The sequence below is a fragment of the Protopterus annectens genome, chromosome 13.part0, assembly GCF_019279795.1.
Source record: "Protopterus annectens isolate FY-2018-M chromosome 13.part0, PAN1.0, whole genome shotgun sequence".
Lineage (NCBI taxonomy): Eukaryota > Metazoa > Chordata > Ceratodontiformes > Protopteridae > Protopterus > Protopterus annectens.
Window position 1 is genome coordinate 166,045,537 of NC_056747.1, and position 17,544 is coordinate 166,063,080.

The window sequence follows — 17,544 nt, forward strand, 5'->3', positions numbered from 1 at the left end:
TCTTTTATTTCGGCCCTGTTTTTAAACTCCACTTTAATTTTATCCCACTCCTTAGCTATATTTTCAAAAATTGCTATCTTCTCTAATAGCTCCTGAATAATTTCCACTATTCATTCCTTAAATTCCTCTCTTTTCTACATATAGGTGGGAAAGTACTAATATCTCATTTTTATTTCATTACTGTTTTTATTTTCATTATTACTGGCACATGATCTCAAATGGTTGTTTGATACCTATCAAGACCTTCAGTTAAATGCGTGTGTTCCTCTGAAATGTAAAATCTGTCTAGCCTAGCCCAGTTTTTGTATCTTGGGAAATATGTAAATTTACTCTGAACTCCTAGTACTGAAGTGACATCTTCCACTCCAAATATTTTCATAAGTTTCTTAAAAATCTACTCTCCTTTGTTATACTTTCTCTTCTGGGCCCCCAGACACATCTTCACTGCTGCAAATCAAATTCCAGTCCCCACCTATAACTAATGTTCCTTGCTGAAAGCTGGTTATTTCTCCCAGAGTTTTCTTAAGCTCCATTATAGCAGTTTCAGGTAGAATATAAATACATGCCAGTGTAATCCTCCTCCCTTGCCAGTAGCCCCTTCGAAATACAAAGCTACCATTATTATCTTTAATATTCTCTTTTTATCACTATTGGAACTCCTCTTGCAGTTACCATAAGTACTTCTCTTTTCATTTATCCCAGGTATTTCACTGAATAGCCATCCTGAAAACCATTCTTTGTCAAATTCACATGTTCAGTTATTTTTAAGTGCGTCTCCTGTAGCATAGCTATATGCACTCTACGTTTTTAATATAGTTCACTGCATTTTCTTTTTTTGTGTTCATCTGGTGAGACCATTGACATTTAAAGGCATTACAGAAAGCATCATTGTATTAAAAGTTATTTTCCCCACCTTTTATGCATAACAGCTTTAGTTAAATGTCTAGTTCCAGCTTGCGTGTTAAATGCATAAACTGTTCGGCAGGTTGAACTTTTATACATTTTTTCTTGTCATATCAGTTTGTGCCTATGTCACATCTTAAGAAGCTTTTTGTTTTATTGAAAGCCCTAAAAAAAAAAACACAGCCCAATATCCCCCTAAAACATATTAACTTAATACTAACACACAAAACTATGTACATCTTGAAATATTGAAGTTTTACCTTCCTAATAAGAATATGTGTTCCAAACTGACAGCCACACTCACAGACTTGCGTTAACTTAAAAAAAAAAAAGAAAGTTATCCATGCTAAGACTTTTGGTGCAGACTGTGCTTCTACTAAGTGCTGTCTGTTTTTTTTTCTTATCTTTGTAGCTCTCCCAGCTGGGAAAACACCTGAATGCTTTCAGAGAACATCATCTCCTAGCCAATTTCTCTCTCTTTTTTTTTTCCTAGCCATTTTCTCTTCATCAGATTGTATCCATGGAGACATGAGGACCAGATGCAGAATTGCTATTAAGCATGCCTTTATTTGCTAGAAAAAACATTACAATATTTAATATTCTTTTTCATTTACTTGCTTTCTCTTAAAACTTGTCACTGTATTACACTAAGGGCCTTAATTCAGTCATTTCCCCATGCAAGAATGAGAAAAAAAAACACTTTTTGCCATGCTCTTTTAACCAGACTTTTCTTCTCAGTTTTTTTTTTTTTTTTACATTGCAGTGCCTGCATTTTTTAAAACTGAACAAGAAGAAAGAGAGAAGAAGGGAGAAAGAAAAATAAAACGGGAGCACCTGATTACAATTGTATCCCCATTACACTTAAATATGACTGAGAAAATGTTACTTTATAGCATGCAAAGAAAATCATACGCTATAAATCAGTTCTATTAAGAAAAAAAATTGTTTGCTTACAGTTAACCTTCTCCCAACTGTTCCTCTCCCATACGTATTTTTCAGAAAATTAATGACATGAAGTAGGGCATATGCTTTACAGTCCCGCTTAAGTCCAACATTTCCAGATTTTCTTGTTCTGTTGTATTTCACAAATATAATTATTACTTTGTAATTCCACATTCTCATTTTCAAGTCATTGGTTTTATTCCTGTTCATCTCCATCTCGCAAATCCTGTTACTTCTTCATTTCCAGTGTACTTTCAGTTCATCTAGTCAACTCCTGTGTTCCGTTTCTTCTCTCCAGCATTTTCTGTTGAAACATTGGGAAAATTTCATTGGCACAGTCTCTCTGTGGTCTTCATTACCAGAAGAACAAGAAGCATAATCTCCTTCTGTTTCACAGCTCACTTTTTGTTGAACAAACTTTTGTATTTCCTCCTTAGCATGTACTTCATCAAAAATGATTTGTCCCTCTAGGGAGGAATATTATGAAGATAGTTGGGTACAGCAGTTTGAATCTCATGCCTGCTTCCCTGCATTCACTGAGTAGTGGAATAAATATATTCCTCTTCTGCCTGCTATACAACAAATAAACATTCTTCATAAACACTTAGATGTCTCCCACTTTTAGTACTTTGTCCTTCTGTCACAGTTTTGTCAGAATCAACTCCTTCTCCTGGTAGGATTGCATCTTTACTATTAAAGGTCTATGTTGCTTTATCATAGCCAGGTTTGGAGCATACACACAAGCAGCCCTTTAAATTAACAACTGATGCTGTGGAGTAGCACTGCAGTTGCTTATTTGTGCTTTCATAAAGTTAATGTAGTGTGTTCCTTCCAGCTTCTCTGGAACAGCTGAAAATCTTAGGTTTTCCCTAAGAGCACTGTCCTCTAATTCTATTTTTTTTAAATATCTCTTCTTGAGCAGTGTCATATTCATCCAGCCTTTTCATTTCGACCTATGGTTTTTGAAGTTTTATCACCTCATCTAAATATATGTTTAAAGCGTCTTCCATTTTTTCCAGCCTTTTGTTGTTTTAGCTGATATACTCCATCAGTGTTTTGTTTATTTTAACTAGGTCTGTGTGCAGTAGGCTACTGAAAGTCATGTCTGGAGCTTGCACTGCTTTTTGCTGAACAGCTGCAGTACTTTTCCCAGCCAGTGTTTTTTCCTCACCTTTTGTAGCTGATATTCCTTCAGGTCCTCTATATTTCTTTTTTCCTGGCATCCAGGCAGTGCACTTACTAGCCAGTTACTGATATTTACCCAGAAACACAAAAGTCTACTGGGCTTCTCTGCCACATTTCTGTCTTCACAGTGGGAGAGCTAGAATTAAGCTCTTACTCCATCTGCTGCCATCTTGGAAGTCTCAGCCATCAGCAGAGTTATCCTTTTTTTTTTTAAATCTCTCCTGAAGCCCACTGTAAGAATGGATCCCTTCACCTCAGATTGGGGGACCCACTATTATTCTGTTGAGTATCATGCCCAATCATTGCAGGGACTTTGGCCCTAGTGGACTGTAAGAGATTCATAATTGTCATGGAAATTAAGACTGTCAGATCAGGCTTTTCCACTCTCCTCCATGTCTTGTCCCAGTCTGTATCACTGTCATTTCAAATAATGTGTTAGTGGTGTACTTAATCAGCAAAAGAGGATCCAGACATTGTCTGTTGTCCAGGGAAGCCATGTTCTTGAAGTAGGCTATTGCCCAAGACCTTTTTTCTTTTGGATTCTCAAATTTGTACATGCTGACAAGTCCTTTTAAGTCCTTTCTCTCCAGAGACTTTCTGTCCCTGCAGAAATAGCCAGTTTCCCAAGAGGCCTTGTCTCTGGTTTTCTTTACATTCTCTCTGAACTTAAAATATCAGGGATAATTTCCCCTTTGAAAATCTCATATCACCAGACAAGGAGGACCTTTGCTATTTCCTCACCTCATGGTCTCCTTTAACTTTTCCTCTGACTTTCCAGCATCTGTTTCGGGCCAGATGGGAGTTAGCCATCATCATGCTGAATTGTATTGCTCCTTCCTGAGACTTCCTGGTAAAAGTGTCCTTTGACTGTCTATCTGGAGCCGCTCTTCCCTCTCTAGATGCTTGAGATGACTACTGGTTTATCCATTTACCTGTGTCCCCTCTGCACAAATGTATTCAGAAGCTTAAAAATGGCTGCTCAAAATCATTCAATTCAAAAAATACATATTAAGTGAATTATTACTTTTCAGTGGTAGGACTGAAAGCTCCTTATCCACATAATTGATTCTTAGATTATTTTTCTCCACTTTTGTTTTCAGGGTTTGATTTGCTTCACACTTAGGGTCCAACTTTTCAGTCATCTTTGGATTTCTGTATGGTAAAAATGGCCAATCCCTGGTTTTGGAAAAATTATCATAACTTTTCTCTGAGGCATTTTTCAACCCCAGTAATCAGTTCAGTCTCTAGTTCCACCTTGGAATTTGAACTCTGTTCTGGATTATAAATACTAAAAACGTTGAGCAGTAGACCAAGGACACAGATAAAAGAAAAAATAAAAAGCAATGTCCAAAAATAGGCTGAGGGAACTGAATCAGCTGTAGAAAATACAAACAAAATCATTTATTTAAAACTGGTAAGCGCTTTCACGGTTCACCCGCTTCTTCATACCATAGATAACCAACTTCTTCTTCTTTCAGCTTTTCCCGGTTAAGGGTCGCCACAGCAGATCATCTGTCCGCTCATGATTGGCAGAGGAGTTTTACGGTGTCTAGTTGCCAGCCCGGCACCCAACCTTCCACAGAAGGCACACACACAGACACAGACACACACGCACACACACACACGCGCACACACACACACATGCACGCACGCACACACACACACACGCACGCACACACACACACACACACACACACACACACACACACACACACACACACACACACACACACACCTAGGGCCAATTTAGAGTGTCCAATCCACCTACTGCATGTCTTTGGGATGTGGGAGGAAACCGGAGTACCCGGGGGAAACCCACGCGACCACAGGGTGGACATGCAGACTCCACACAGAAGGTACCCCAGCCAAGAATCAAACCGGAGAACCTCTTGCTGTGAGGAGGCAATGCTAACTGCTTCACCACCTTGGCCACCATAGATAACCAACAATATTTAAAAAAAAAAAAAAAATTCAGATTGCACTAATCAAAAAAGAACCAGTAAAAAAGCTAATGAAGGTAAAGGTCTGCTCCTAAAGACTGACATTAAGGCCAGGAGCAAAGTTAGCCTTAAAGTCCATAATCCATCGTAGCTCAGTATATTCAGTCCTGTTACTAATATCACCTTCCCTGATGTCAATTTTAGACGGACTTAAAACCAGAATTTAAAGGTATGTTCAGCACCCTTACTTAAGATGTGCTTAACTAATGCACTAGTAGGTTTCTGTTTTCTAATATCATTGCAGTGTTCTAAAATTCTCTCTTTAAGTGTAGGATTCATTTTACCTACATAGAACCCTGCACATTTCCTGCACTGTGCTAAATAAACTAAATTACTACATTTACAGTTTGCATAGACGTTACAATAAATAGGCTTTCCTGATCTAGGATGTACAGTAGACAATGTACGCCAAATACAGTTACAAGCCTTACAGGTACAACAAGGGAAGGTGCTTAAGAGCTCTGATCTAAGACTGTCCTAACTAACCAATTGTTTATAACAGAGATGTTGTTTCAAAGCTCTATTCTTTTTAAAGACAAACTTGGGCGAGGAACCTATTATACCCTTAAGTTCATGATTGGTCTGGATTAGTTAACTTTGCCTCCTTATGAGCTCGTTAGTTAAAGTGATCCCACATTTCCTTCCTGGAAGACTGTGTTTTCCTGGTGTTTCTTATTTTGCCTTCTACTGATTCTTTCTGCAAAGAACTGTAGTTATCCGTAAGGACAAAGTATTCCTGAATCTGTCTGTCCTTTATTTTCAAGGTTCCAGTGGTTACGCACCCTCAATCAAGGCATTTATTTTCTGTTTTTTTTTTCCGTCAGTCACATTTGCATTAATGGCATCTGCATCCAGTAGGTGAGCTTCCTTCTAGAATCATTCAGTTTTATTTTGTTTCTTTTCCTAAAACCTGAGAGGGCAAAAAGAGTATCCAAACAATATTCCTCCTTGTGGTCGGCCCTTTACATTTCTGTTTGTTACAAAAAGCTGCCCTAGCATGTTAATAATTTATTTGCCTCTCTCCACGTATTCTGTATTCATACTGATATAATTGAATTGAAAATTCTTTTAGGTGTGATCCAAGGCTTACACCAGTACAGCTGTAGCAACTTATTTTGCCTTCTTCACTCCTGTAGCCATTGGTGATGACTGTGGCATGGCACCATGTTCTTTTCATAATTTTGCAAGTATTCTACTCAAAACACTCTGTCTAGGTCCACAGCATCTTTTTCAGGGCATTTCTCAATTGTTTTCTGCCCAAGTGGCCAGTACCCAGGGGGTCTATACTTGTTAGTACTGCTAAGAACACTTTTTTTGAAGGTACATCCTGCTGACACAGTATCTCAAAGTAAGATACAGGCATTATACCGTATGAACCATGCTCTTCTTTAGCTGATGATCTAAGTGAGTACCTAACAATAGCAGCCGGTAGTTTTGCTTATCCTGTTTCATTCCTTCTAAATAGGTCAGTCCAAGACTCCCACATTCCATCTCTCTGGAAGATGTCCAACATTATCCTTCTGCACAAAGCAGGAAATTCAATTGACATTAATAACATTTTAGACCTATAGCAGTCTTATCAGCCTTCGCCAAAAGAATTGAAAAACATATTTTAAAAACAATTGCTAGACTATATCCTGCAGGAAGAACTCCTATCCCCTATGCAACATGGCTTCCGTCCTTCACATAGTACTATACAGATACTGTCCATAAACATAGAGATAATGGCAAACTAGTTTCTTCCTTATTTCTAGACTTGTGTAAAGACTTCAGCAGAGTTTATCACAGCAAACTTCTACTTCATATGTCCTCACAAGGTCTTTCTCAGCTTACCCTTCTGTGGTTCAAAAGGTATCAGTCAGTTAAATGGCACTCTATGCTGTCGTCTTACTTCACAGTCACCACGTGTACCACAAGGCTCTATCCTTGGTCCCCTCCTCTTTAACATTTTCACCACCACTGTCTGTACTTCACATAACAGGCCACCCTAATACAGTATGCTGATGATTCCACTCTGATCTGCACATCTGACAACATGGTACACCTCCAAAAAATTACTCGGGAAGCTTTAGTAGCCAGTGAAACATGGCTTCGTAACTCGCAACTCATGCTCAATGCAAAAAAGTCCAAACTGCAACTTTTATTCTTCTAAATCCCTCTCTCATGAAAAAACAAAATTTAAAGTCATCTCTCTTGGTAATACATCCAGTGAAGTCATTTCTCATAGCAAGCTATTAGTGGTGATACTGGATGACAATCTTACATTCGACCCGCATATACAAAACTGCATAAGAAAAACTCACAAAAACTAGGGATGCTTTACAGAGCTCAAAACTTTCTGACTGATGCAACTAAAGCTACACTTGCTATTACTTATCTCCTCCCCACTCTTCTTTATGGTGCTCCCAACATTACTAACCTCCGTTCTTCACAAAAATTGAAACTTGAAGAATGCTATAATAAAGTTGCTAAATTTGCAGCACGTACTTCTTTCAGAACCCACCACCATATAGCACTGAAAAGACTAAATTGGTTAGAAACGTCACATCAACTGACAAATATACAACTTCTTACTACCTACAAAATTATCCAGCATCCATCTGCCTGTCCAGCACTAAAAAAACATTCTACACAACTGTGTTCCCAGTCTGTCATTGTGATCCAGTCACCAAAAACTCCTGTCTGTCTACAAACCTAGCAAATCTGCTGTGCATTGTCGATATTCACGGCCTGGAACTTCTTACCTGTATCCATCAGGTCTATACCTACCCTCCCATCTTTCAAAACCACTCTGTAAGACTTCCTAGCTAAAATCTGGCAATGTCCTTGCTCAATACCAGGATAATCTGTATCACTACATGTGAACAAGTTCCTTTTTATTGCTTGTATCTCCTTACTTTCCCTTCTTCAGTTACTTCCTTACTACTATCTAATTCTCTTTTCCAGCTTTCTTTCTGGTATACTGTAAGCCTGTTTTTTCCCTCACTTCATATTGCAATTCCTATTTGCATTAGACTAACTTTACCTTTAATTTCTTTATAAAATTTCCCAAATTTCTCTAAATATTAAATAATTGTGGTATACCTTGTATCAGTTCTTAACCAGTGTTTTTAGATTATGTTTAATTTGTTATAATTATTTAAACCGCAGATGTTTTTGTTATTTTTTTTTAAGAGTATAAAATTATTTTTCTTAAATGTTTTGTGATAATTTGGAGCATTTCTCTCCGGACCTTATCTGAAAATGGGCTTTTGCACAGTTGGAATTTTCCGATAATCAAATGCCAATGAATAAATAATAAATCATACCAAGTATTCACTATTAATTTAGGTGTTGGAGTTGATGTAGTACTTTGCAGTAGGAGGGCTCCCTTATACGTTCTCTTGATTTCTGTGTTAATGGCACATCATCCTGTTGTCCTTTCTTTTTCAGTTGTACTTCATATGAATACATGCTTGGCCACTAATCTGATATTACTTTTTAGGGAGAATGGTGGCAGATCAAGTGGGAGAGATGTGTGGAGACCACCCAAATTGGGTTGCTGCTGACAAGGGCATCAAGAAGAGGAAAAGGAAGTTGAAGTTGGAGCATGTTGTAAAAGGCCACCAAATCTTGTGTGCTGCTCATTCTTTCTTATTAGGCAATAAATCTGCTTCTCATGTAGTTGAACAGAGTGCTTTGCATATATTTGAGGGGAGCTCTTCACAGAATGAATACAATTGCAGTTGGGCATCTTAAAAAATGTAATGGTGAAGTCTTGAAAGTGAGAGTGAGGGAAACCACTTGTATGTAATAGTGGTAAAATATTTTCTGCCTAAATATCTGAGCTGTTTGGCTGGCTGTTATCTATCAGCAATACAAGCTGAGTTAAGTATAAACTTGCAGTGTTACAGATAATACTGCATTTTATTTTTCTGTTTGTTTCATTGAATATTGTGGTCTCTCTGTCTCTCTGCAGTTAGTTTTCCACCCTCCTTCCGTGTTCTTGTTGTGGTATTTATCTTGGTGGCTTTGGAATTGTCCTCCCCTCCTGTAAATTTGAGTTTTAACACTCCTACTGGGTTCATCTGATTTGCTGTCACAACTGAGTACAATGAGATCATGTTTTGATTTCAGACAGTCCTACCAGTCCCATCTCTTCAGCTCTATCTACTGTGTACAGAGAGAGCATTTGGGAAGGACAACCCCTGTAGTCTCTTAATCGTGCTGTATTCCATCCTTCTTAACAAAAAAAAAATTACTTTACTTTATTCAGCTGCTCTTACTGTATCAGTCTTCTACCTTCTTTATTACATTAGTTTGCTGTTCTGTGTGCTCTTATTCTGCACTTATTACTGCTTGTTAGTAGCCTGATTAAATTTATCTGCTATTCTGTGTGTCTTAGTTTTGGTTTTAGCACTTGTGCGTCAGGCCAGTTATTTTACATTTAGGGTTTTTGTGGACAAACCCTCATCAAACCCTGCTCTCCCTAACTCCACCAAGTATTCGGAGCTCTGCATTTCTGTGAATTTGTACTGAGCTGATATAGCACAGAGCTAAATTCTCCTGACTGTGAACAGAGTTGAAACGTTTTCCCATCTTGTATTCCAAACTAAGTACACTTTTTGGAACTCAGTTTGCACTGTGCTGTATTTTATTATTTATATGTTTGCTGTATTGTTTCTGTTCTTTGTTGTTGTCTGCACTTTGTTTCTCAGGGTAGCTCAGAAGTTAGTTTCAGGTGGGGGTTGTTGAGGCAGCCCATCTTAACTGTTTGTCATTGCCTGAGGTGTATTTAAGCAATAACCGACGACCTGGTGTGGTATATTATAGCAATAACCCACGCCTGGGTGTGGGTAATGCTGGATTTACCCACAGTTGGTGTGATTTGGTCACGAGGGCGAAGCCCGAGTGGCCAAACAAAGCCAACAGTGGGTAAATCCAGCATTACCCACACCCAGAAGTGGGTTATTGCTATTATACAATGACATTATTTAAGAAACAAAATAATTACTTTTCTTAAATAATGGCATTGTATAATGCCTTCTTGCTGCCCTTCTGCAGCTGTCTGGTATTCTGCGGCAGTTCTGATGTATTGCGCATGCGTGCCGCAGTACATCAGAGCTCTGGGCAAAAGCAATGGAGAAAGCAAGATCTCCGTTGCTTTTTACAAACTGTCTCGCTATGTTAAATGGGTTTAACATAGCGAGACAGATTTAAAAAAAGCAACGGAACGGAAAATCTCCGTTGCTTTTTTTAAAGCTGTCTCACTATGTTAAACCCATTTAACATAGCGAGACAGTTTTGAAAAAAAGCAACTGAGAAAGCAAGATCTCTGTTGCTTTTTACAAACTGTCTCGCTATGTTAAAGGAGTTTAACATAGCAAGACAGCTTTAAAAAAAGCAACGGAGAATCTCTGTTGTTTTTCTTAAAGCTGTCTCGCTATGTTAAATTCGTTTAACATAGCGAGACAGTGTGAAGCAATGGAGATCTTGCGTTCTCCGTTGCTGTTAAAAAAAAGAGTTATAGTAATGGAAAAAGTCCGGGCGACCGGACCTTTTTCCATTACTATAACTCTGATTTACAATGTGCACACTGACCAATCAGCGTGCACGTTTTTGAATATTAATCAGGAGTCGTTGTATAATGAAGGTTTACCCACAGTTGGCGTGGTTTAATCATGAGGGCGAAGCCCGAGTGATTAAATAAAGCCAGCCATGGGTAAATTTCAATATACCACAACCACGGAGTCGGTTATTGCTATTATACAATGACATTATTTAAGAAAAAAAAAAAACTTACTTTTCTTAAATAATGTCTTTGTATAACGGCCCATTACTGTTCTTCCACTGGTGGTGGTATACTGCTTCCTTGTGTTGATGTACTGCGCATGTGTATGGGACTTGCGCTCCTACGCATACCCAGTACATCAATGCTTTGAAACGGAAGCAGCGGAGAAAAGAAGTCTCCATTGGTCCGTTGTTTTTTTTTTTTTAATTAAAAAAAAGGTTTTGGACACTTTATACCAATGGAAAAAGTTATAAGTGACTTTTTTTCCGTTAGTATGTATTGGGATTTAACGGGCATGCATGGCCATCACCGTGCATTTTGGAATATTATTGGGGGTCATTGTATAATTAGCGATAACTGGCGGTATGTGGTATGGTGAAGATTTATTTAAGATTTGATATTAATCATGAGCTTTAATCATGAGAATAATGCTGGTGAAGCAAAACCAAACCTCCCATAACATCAAATTATACCACAACCACTGTTGCTTATATTATTATTTAAGAAAAAAAATACTTACTTTTCTTAAATAATTTGTTTGTATAACTGTGCATTACTTTTCTTCTGCTGGTGGTGATATACTGCTCCCTTGTGTTGATGTACTGCGCATGCTTATGGAACTTGCGTTCCTATGCATACTCAGTACATCAATGCTTTGAAACGGAAGCAATGGAGAAAAGAAAGTCTCTGTTGCTCCATTTTTTTCTTTTCTTTATTTTTTATTTATTAAAAAAAAAAAAAAAAAAAGGTTTTGGACACTTTATACCAACGGAAAAAAGTCCGGGTGACCGAACCTTTTTCTGTTGGTATATTGTGGGATCTACAGTGGGCATGCTGGTCAATCAGTGTGTAAGTTTTGGAATATTAATAGGGGGGGGGGGGTCATTGTATAATTTCTGTGTTTTACTTCCATTGCTAAAATCTCCTTGTGTTCTGAGTGTGCTTCACAAACAGTCTGGAAATATAGAGCTGGCAAGTATTTTTTTTGGCACTTTTTAACTGTTCAGAGTTCTGCACTGTCTTAATTTTTGCTTGACTTAATTATTTATATATCAGCTGACATTGTTTTCTGATACTCTGTGCCTCCATTTTTATTGTTTCCTAATTTACTGCTTTCTGTGCTTGTTTTTAGTTGTTTTAATTTAATTGCATTTATTTAAACTGTATTTGCTTTAATACTGTTAAAGTCATAAATAACATTCCTTATATGCCTTTAGTCAGGAACAACACTTCAGGATGTGCAAACAGAAGTTTTATTCTTACAGCGCTGGGAGTTGGTCTTCATAATTCTTGATGAAGCATTCTCACTTTACATACAAAAACTGTAATTTTATACATTTTCTTATCAAACTGTTCATGCAATTTCATGACTTTATAATGACTGTGTCCTATAGAAAACTTTGCAAATGTCCTCATCTCTCGTGATTTTCGCCTCAGACTTCACTTGAACACACCTTCCTATACATGATTCACCTGCTTCCAAGGGGTCTTATTTCTGACCTTGGATGTTTCAAACCTACTCTAGCAACATCGCACTCCTAGCCTGGAGGTGTCAGGCTAACCAATTCCTTTTTGTAATAACTAAATGCCTCACTTCATGCAACACATACTATTCTCTCTTATTACATACTAAAAGAATGCAGTTTAAAATGAACAGTAATACTGTGGCTTTATGAAGCTGTATTTTTCCCAGCCCTGCATACAAATTATATTTGCTTTTTAACAATCATATTATAACATCATTAATAAACTGAGATTAATATACATTTTAATAAGCTGGTCTTGTCCCATAACAATACTGCTACACACTCAAGTGTGCTAGCTTGCACTGCATTTGAGTTATTACTGCTGTTTTAGCTGCTTTTTTGTAAAAAAAAAAAAAACAAAAAAAAAGTTCTAGGCTTGTTTCCCGCCTTTCCTGTAACCAGTCTAGTCCAGATACAGATTTACCGTATCCAGGATGTTTGTAAGCTTCTGAGCCCCCCAAGCCTTTCTGTGTTGGAGGGAAGCCTTCTAGCTTATCAGTAGGAGTGGTAAGCACTAGGTACCCTATATACCACAAGAGGAGTGGTTTCTGGCCCAGAAATTTTAGTTTATTGGCCATTTGGGCAGTTTTTCCGTCCCTTTCAACTTTATGGTTTAATAGCCCACGTTTATGTGGGTTTGCACTTCTTTAAGCTCTGCCTAGCGGTGCCGACCCGAGGTAAACTATTACTGGTGCCAGAAAGTCTGCTCTTCGGTTTTTCCTTTGAATCTTGCTAGTCCTTTCTCTTTTGCCCTTCAAATAGCTTAATCGGTTTGCACTTCAACAGGTTTTTGTAGCAATTATTGTAGCCCACCTAAGTGCCATCAGCACTAGTTATTCTTCACGGAAATAGACCAGTACTAAGTTATGACCACCCCTCCTGGCATGATTGAAGGGCAGTTCCCTGTGATTTATCCTATTAACCTGGTGCACTTGGGCATTCTGAGGCAGTGTAACAACTCCTTCATGCACAGACAACCCTCTCTTCTTACCCGCCAACACTCAGACTTGTGAGAAATACATTTATATCGGCAAATTGGAAGCTACACACTCTCCAGTCAAGACCGGACTAGCTGGTCAAGAGGAGAAGGTAAACACCTGCCCACACCACATGGAACACATAGCCCTCCAGAACACCCACCATCACATGTCTCAAATAAAAAATACAAACCACACACCCACCTTGGTGGAGGCTCACAATAGAAATTTACTCAAACAGTAGAGAACTCCAAGACAAAAACCCACTCGACCACCACAACACAGCACAAACCACAGGACACATAGCTCACCTCCACAGTGTGCCCCTTAACCTAATCCCCTAAGGCTAAACACCTTGCCCAGTACACTAATCACAGGTGACTCAGTAGTGAGGCACACAGTTGTCCCACTCACTAGGTTGAATAAGGAGAAGGTAACAGTCAGCTGTCTATCGGGTGCCAGAATCCGACACATAACACACGCACTCAGGTCACACCATAACAAGTACAAGTATGACTCTGTCATTGTCCATGTGGGTGTGAATGACCTGAGACAAACCTCCTTGGACTACATGAAGAGAGACATGGTGGAGCTCTCAGATTATGTGGCCCGGGCAAATATAACACTAGCTATGAGCAGTGTCCTTCCGTCACCCAGAATGATACCACAGTGCAAATAAAAAAATGATTGACTTCAACAATTGGCTAAGTTTCTGGTGTCATTCTAAGGGGAACCAGTATCTGTCTGTTTGGGATGACATGATTGACTGACCTCGATGCTTTGACAGAGATGACCTGCATCTGTTACCCATGGGCTTCCGGGTATAGGCTAAGGCTCTTGCCAGCCCTATAGTGCCTTTTTTAGGCGGTGTTCCAAAGACAAAATTACCACTGTAACAACTATAAGTAAGTGCAAGCTGAGGGTCATGCTGTTCAACACTAGAAGGCTAAATCTCAAGATGTACTCGCCAGAAGCACTCCTCAAAATGGAGAACATTGACATTTGTGCTGTAATGGAGACCTGGTTTAAAGCGGCAGAAAGCACCCCTGTGCTACCAGGCTATAACTCATTCCACACCTTTTGGCCCCGAAATATGAACGTAGCTCCAAAGGCGGTGGTGTCTCCATATTCATAAACGATACGCACACCTCGAGCTAGTAGCCCAGCATAATGCATCTGAGATACTTCAAGTACAACTAACATTGGGTAAGATGGTGATCCAGGTCATAGCCTGCTATAGGTCCCCAACCATGTCCCTAGACTCTCACTCCCCATTCCTAAGCACACTGGAATCTATCAAGGTCCATCCCAACACTCACATACTAGGAGACTTCAACTACCCCTCCATCAACCTGGAAAACTACTCAATCACCAATACACTGGGCCATCACTTCTGGAATTCATCAGTTCCAGTGCCTTGGACTAGCTCATTCTGACCTCCACTAGAGGAAGCAACATCCTTGACCTGGTTATTACTAACATGGGTGACTGTTGGTCTACAACAGTAGTCAGTCCCACCCTGATAAGATCCGACCATAAACTAATCACCATGGAAATCCCACATTTCACCCACACCCCCTGGAAAGGTAACCACCTTGAAAAACTTCTCAAAAGCTGACTTTGGGCTCCTAAAAACAGAGGTGGCTAACTTCACTGGATCTATCTTCTTCTTCTTCTTCTTCTTTCGGCTTTTCCCGGTTAGGGGTCACCTTAGCGGATCATCTGTCCGCTCATGATTGGCAGAGGAGTTTTATGGTGTCGAGTTGCTAGCCCGGCACCCAACCTTCCACAGAAGGCACACACATGTACACACTCACCCCTAGGGCCAATTTAGAGTATCCAATCCACCTACTGCATGTCTTTGGGATGTGGGAGGAAACCGGAGCACCCGGAGGAAACCCACGCGACCACAGGGAGGACATGCAGACTCGGCACCCCAGCCGAGAATCGAACCGGAGAACCTCTTGCTGTGAGTCAGCAACGCTAACCGCTACACCACTGTGGCCGCCATATCCATGCCAATGGAAAATTGCTGCATGACTACCGAATCATACACCAATGCACTGTACGAACATGTACATAAATGCATGGAGCTAGCCATACACAACAGAACCAAGACACTCTCCAAAAAAGGAAGCCAATCTGGTGGTCCCCTGCCATTAATAAACTCTACAACAGAAGGAAAAAACTGTTGCAGAAAAAGGTGAAGTCCCAAGACTAGAAAAACTCCCTTATTAGCTTCAATAAAAAATTGAGATCCGTCATCAAATCCTCTAAATCTAGCTGTGCAGTTAGAGTTGTGGCAGACATTTAAAAACAGTCACAAAGCCTTCTATAGTTGTATCAAGAACCTTCATGGCAATACCCAGATTTGCTCTGAGTTATTGCACAATGGTACCTCCTATACTGAGCCAACAGATACTAACATACTGGCCGACAGATTCAGTGCCAACTTTACCCCTCTCATCCCCCCAAAGGACCCATCACAACACCAGAAGAATGGCAGGCACCCAGCATTACTCCAGCACAGGTTAAAGCTACATTGTCCAAGGCCAAGAATACAGCTTCCATGGGACCCGATAATATCCCTGACTGTGTTCTACATAAACTACAAGGTGAACTGGCAACACGTCTGTGTGCCCTGTTCAGTCACAGCCTCACCTCAGGCTTTGTCCCTAAGGAATGGCGCACTGCTACAATCATCCCTCTCCATAAAGGGGGAAAAACTACAGACCCTGGGAATTATTGCCCCATTAGCCTGATGTGTCTAATATGTGAAGCTATGGAGTGTGTCATTGTGGACCTGATTAACAAAGATATAGGAAATCTCCAAACTCTAGACCCATGCAATTTGGCTTTGTGAAAGGGAGATCATGCCTGCTCAACCTGGTTGACTTCTTTGAGTCGTCACCAGGGCTGTGGATGAAGGTAAGGCAGTGCATACAGCCTACTTCGATCTGGCCAAGGCCTTTGAAACCATTCCTCACTCGGGAATTATTGATAAACTCATCAAACTAAGCATCAACCCTTATATCAATAGGTGGGTTGCAAACTGTGCCACAGATAGAACACACAGTGTGAAAGTAGTAGACTCCAAGTCAGACTGCTGACCAGTCACGAGTGAAGGCCCACAGGGATCGGTCCTGGTTCCTCTCCTATTCGGCATCTACTTCTCAGAAGTCCAGGCCAACACAAAAGGACTCTGGCTTACCAAGTTTGCAGACGACTGCAAGCTGGGAGCCATTATTAACTCCCCAAGTGATGCAGACATCCTGCAGAAAGGCCTCACTGAGATCAGTGACTGGTGTTGAAACAATGGTCTTAAGCTAAATGCCAGAAAATGTGTCGTCCCCTTTGATAAAAACTCAGTTCCCACTACCACATCGATGGGAGCCCACTGAACACTGAAGCTGTTATAAGAGATCTGGGGACACAGGTTGACAGCAACCTCTCCTTCAACCACCACATTGCCACTGTGGTCAGAAAGTCTTTCTGTGTGGTACATCTCATTACCAAGGGTTTTGCATTTAGGAAGAGGTCATCGTCTCTCTCTACTCTTCCTTCATTAGACCAATCATTGAGTATAATGCCCCATTTGGCATGTACCTCACTAGACACATGCAACAGCAGGAAAAGCCACAGAAGTACCTCACGAAGAGGATCCTAGGCATTAAACACATGTCTTACATGGATATACTCAAAACTCCAGCTATTCTCTGTCTCATATCGCCTACTTAGAGGCAATCTTTGCCTGACTTACAAAGCCAGGTCTGACCCATCATTGTTAGAAATGTTACATCTAAAGAAATCGCAATCCCTCCGCACCACACACTCCAGAGACCTCAGTCTCATTACCACAATCAACAGAACTTGCTGGAGAGACAGGTTCCTCACCCAGAGACTGCCCATGCTGTGGAGAGACGGGTTCCTCACCCAGAGACTGCCCATGCTTTGGAATAGACTTCCCATGTATGTCAAGCAGAGCACCTCACTGTCCCTCTTCAAGAGAAATCTTGATGAGTGGGTGGGGTAATAGAAGGTTCACCCCGGGGATCACTCTAGTGGCCTACTTTGATAGAGGCACTGGGAACTAACATTGGATGACACGATGCCAGGGCACTTCTATGGGCTAGGCTTGTAAAGGGTCCAGGGCCATTAGCCTAGTACACACCTATGAACCTTTGTTTGAGGGAGCTGCACAGATTTACAAAACGCAACAGAGAACCTAAAATGCATGAGAT

The 17,544-nt window shown here is 40.1% G+C and overlaps 1 protein-coding gene across 1 annotated transcript in view; it reads left to right on the forward strand.

Moving 5' to 3' along the window:
* HAUS8 (HAUS augmin like complex subunit 8) overlaps positions 1-17,544 on the forward strand; it is a 792,482-nt gene that overhangs the window by 39,158 nt on the left and 735,780 nt on the right. The window lies entirely within an intron of this gene.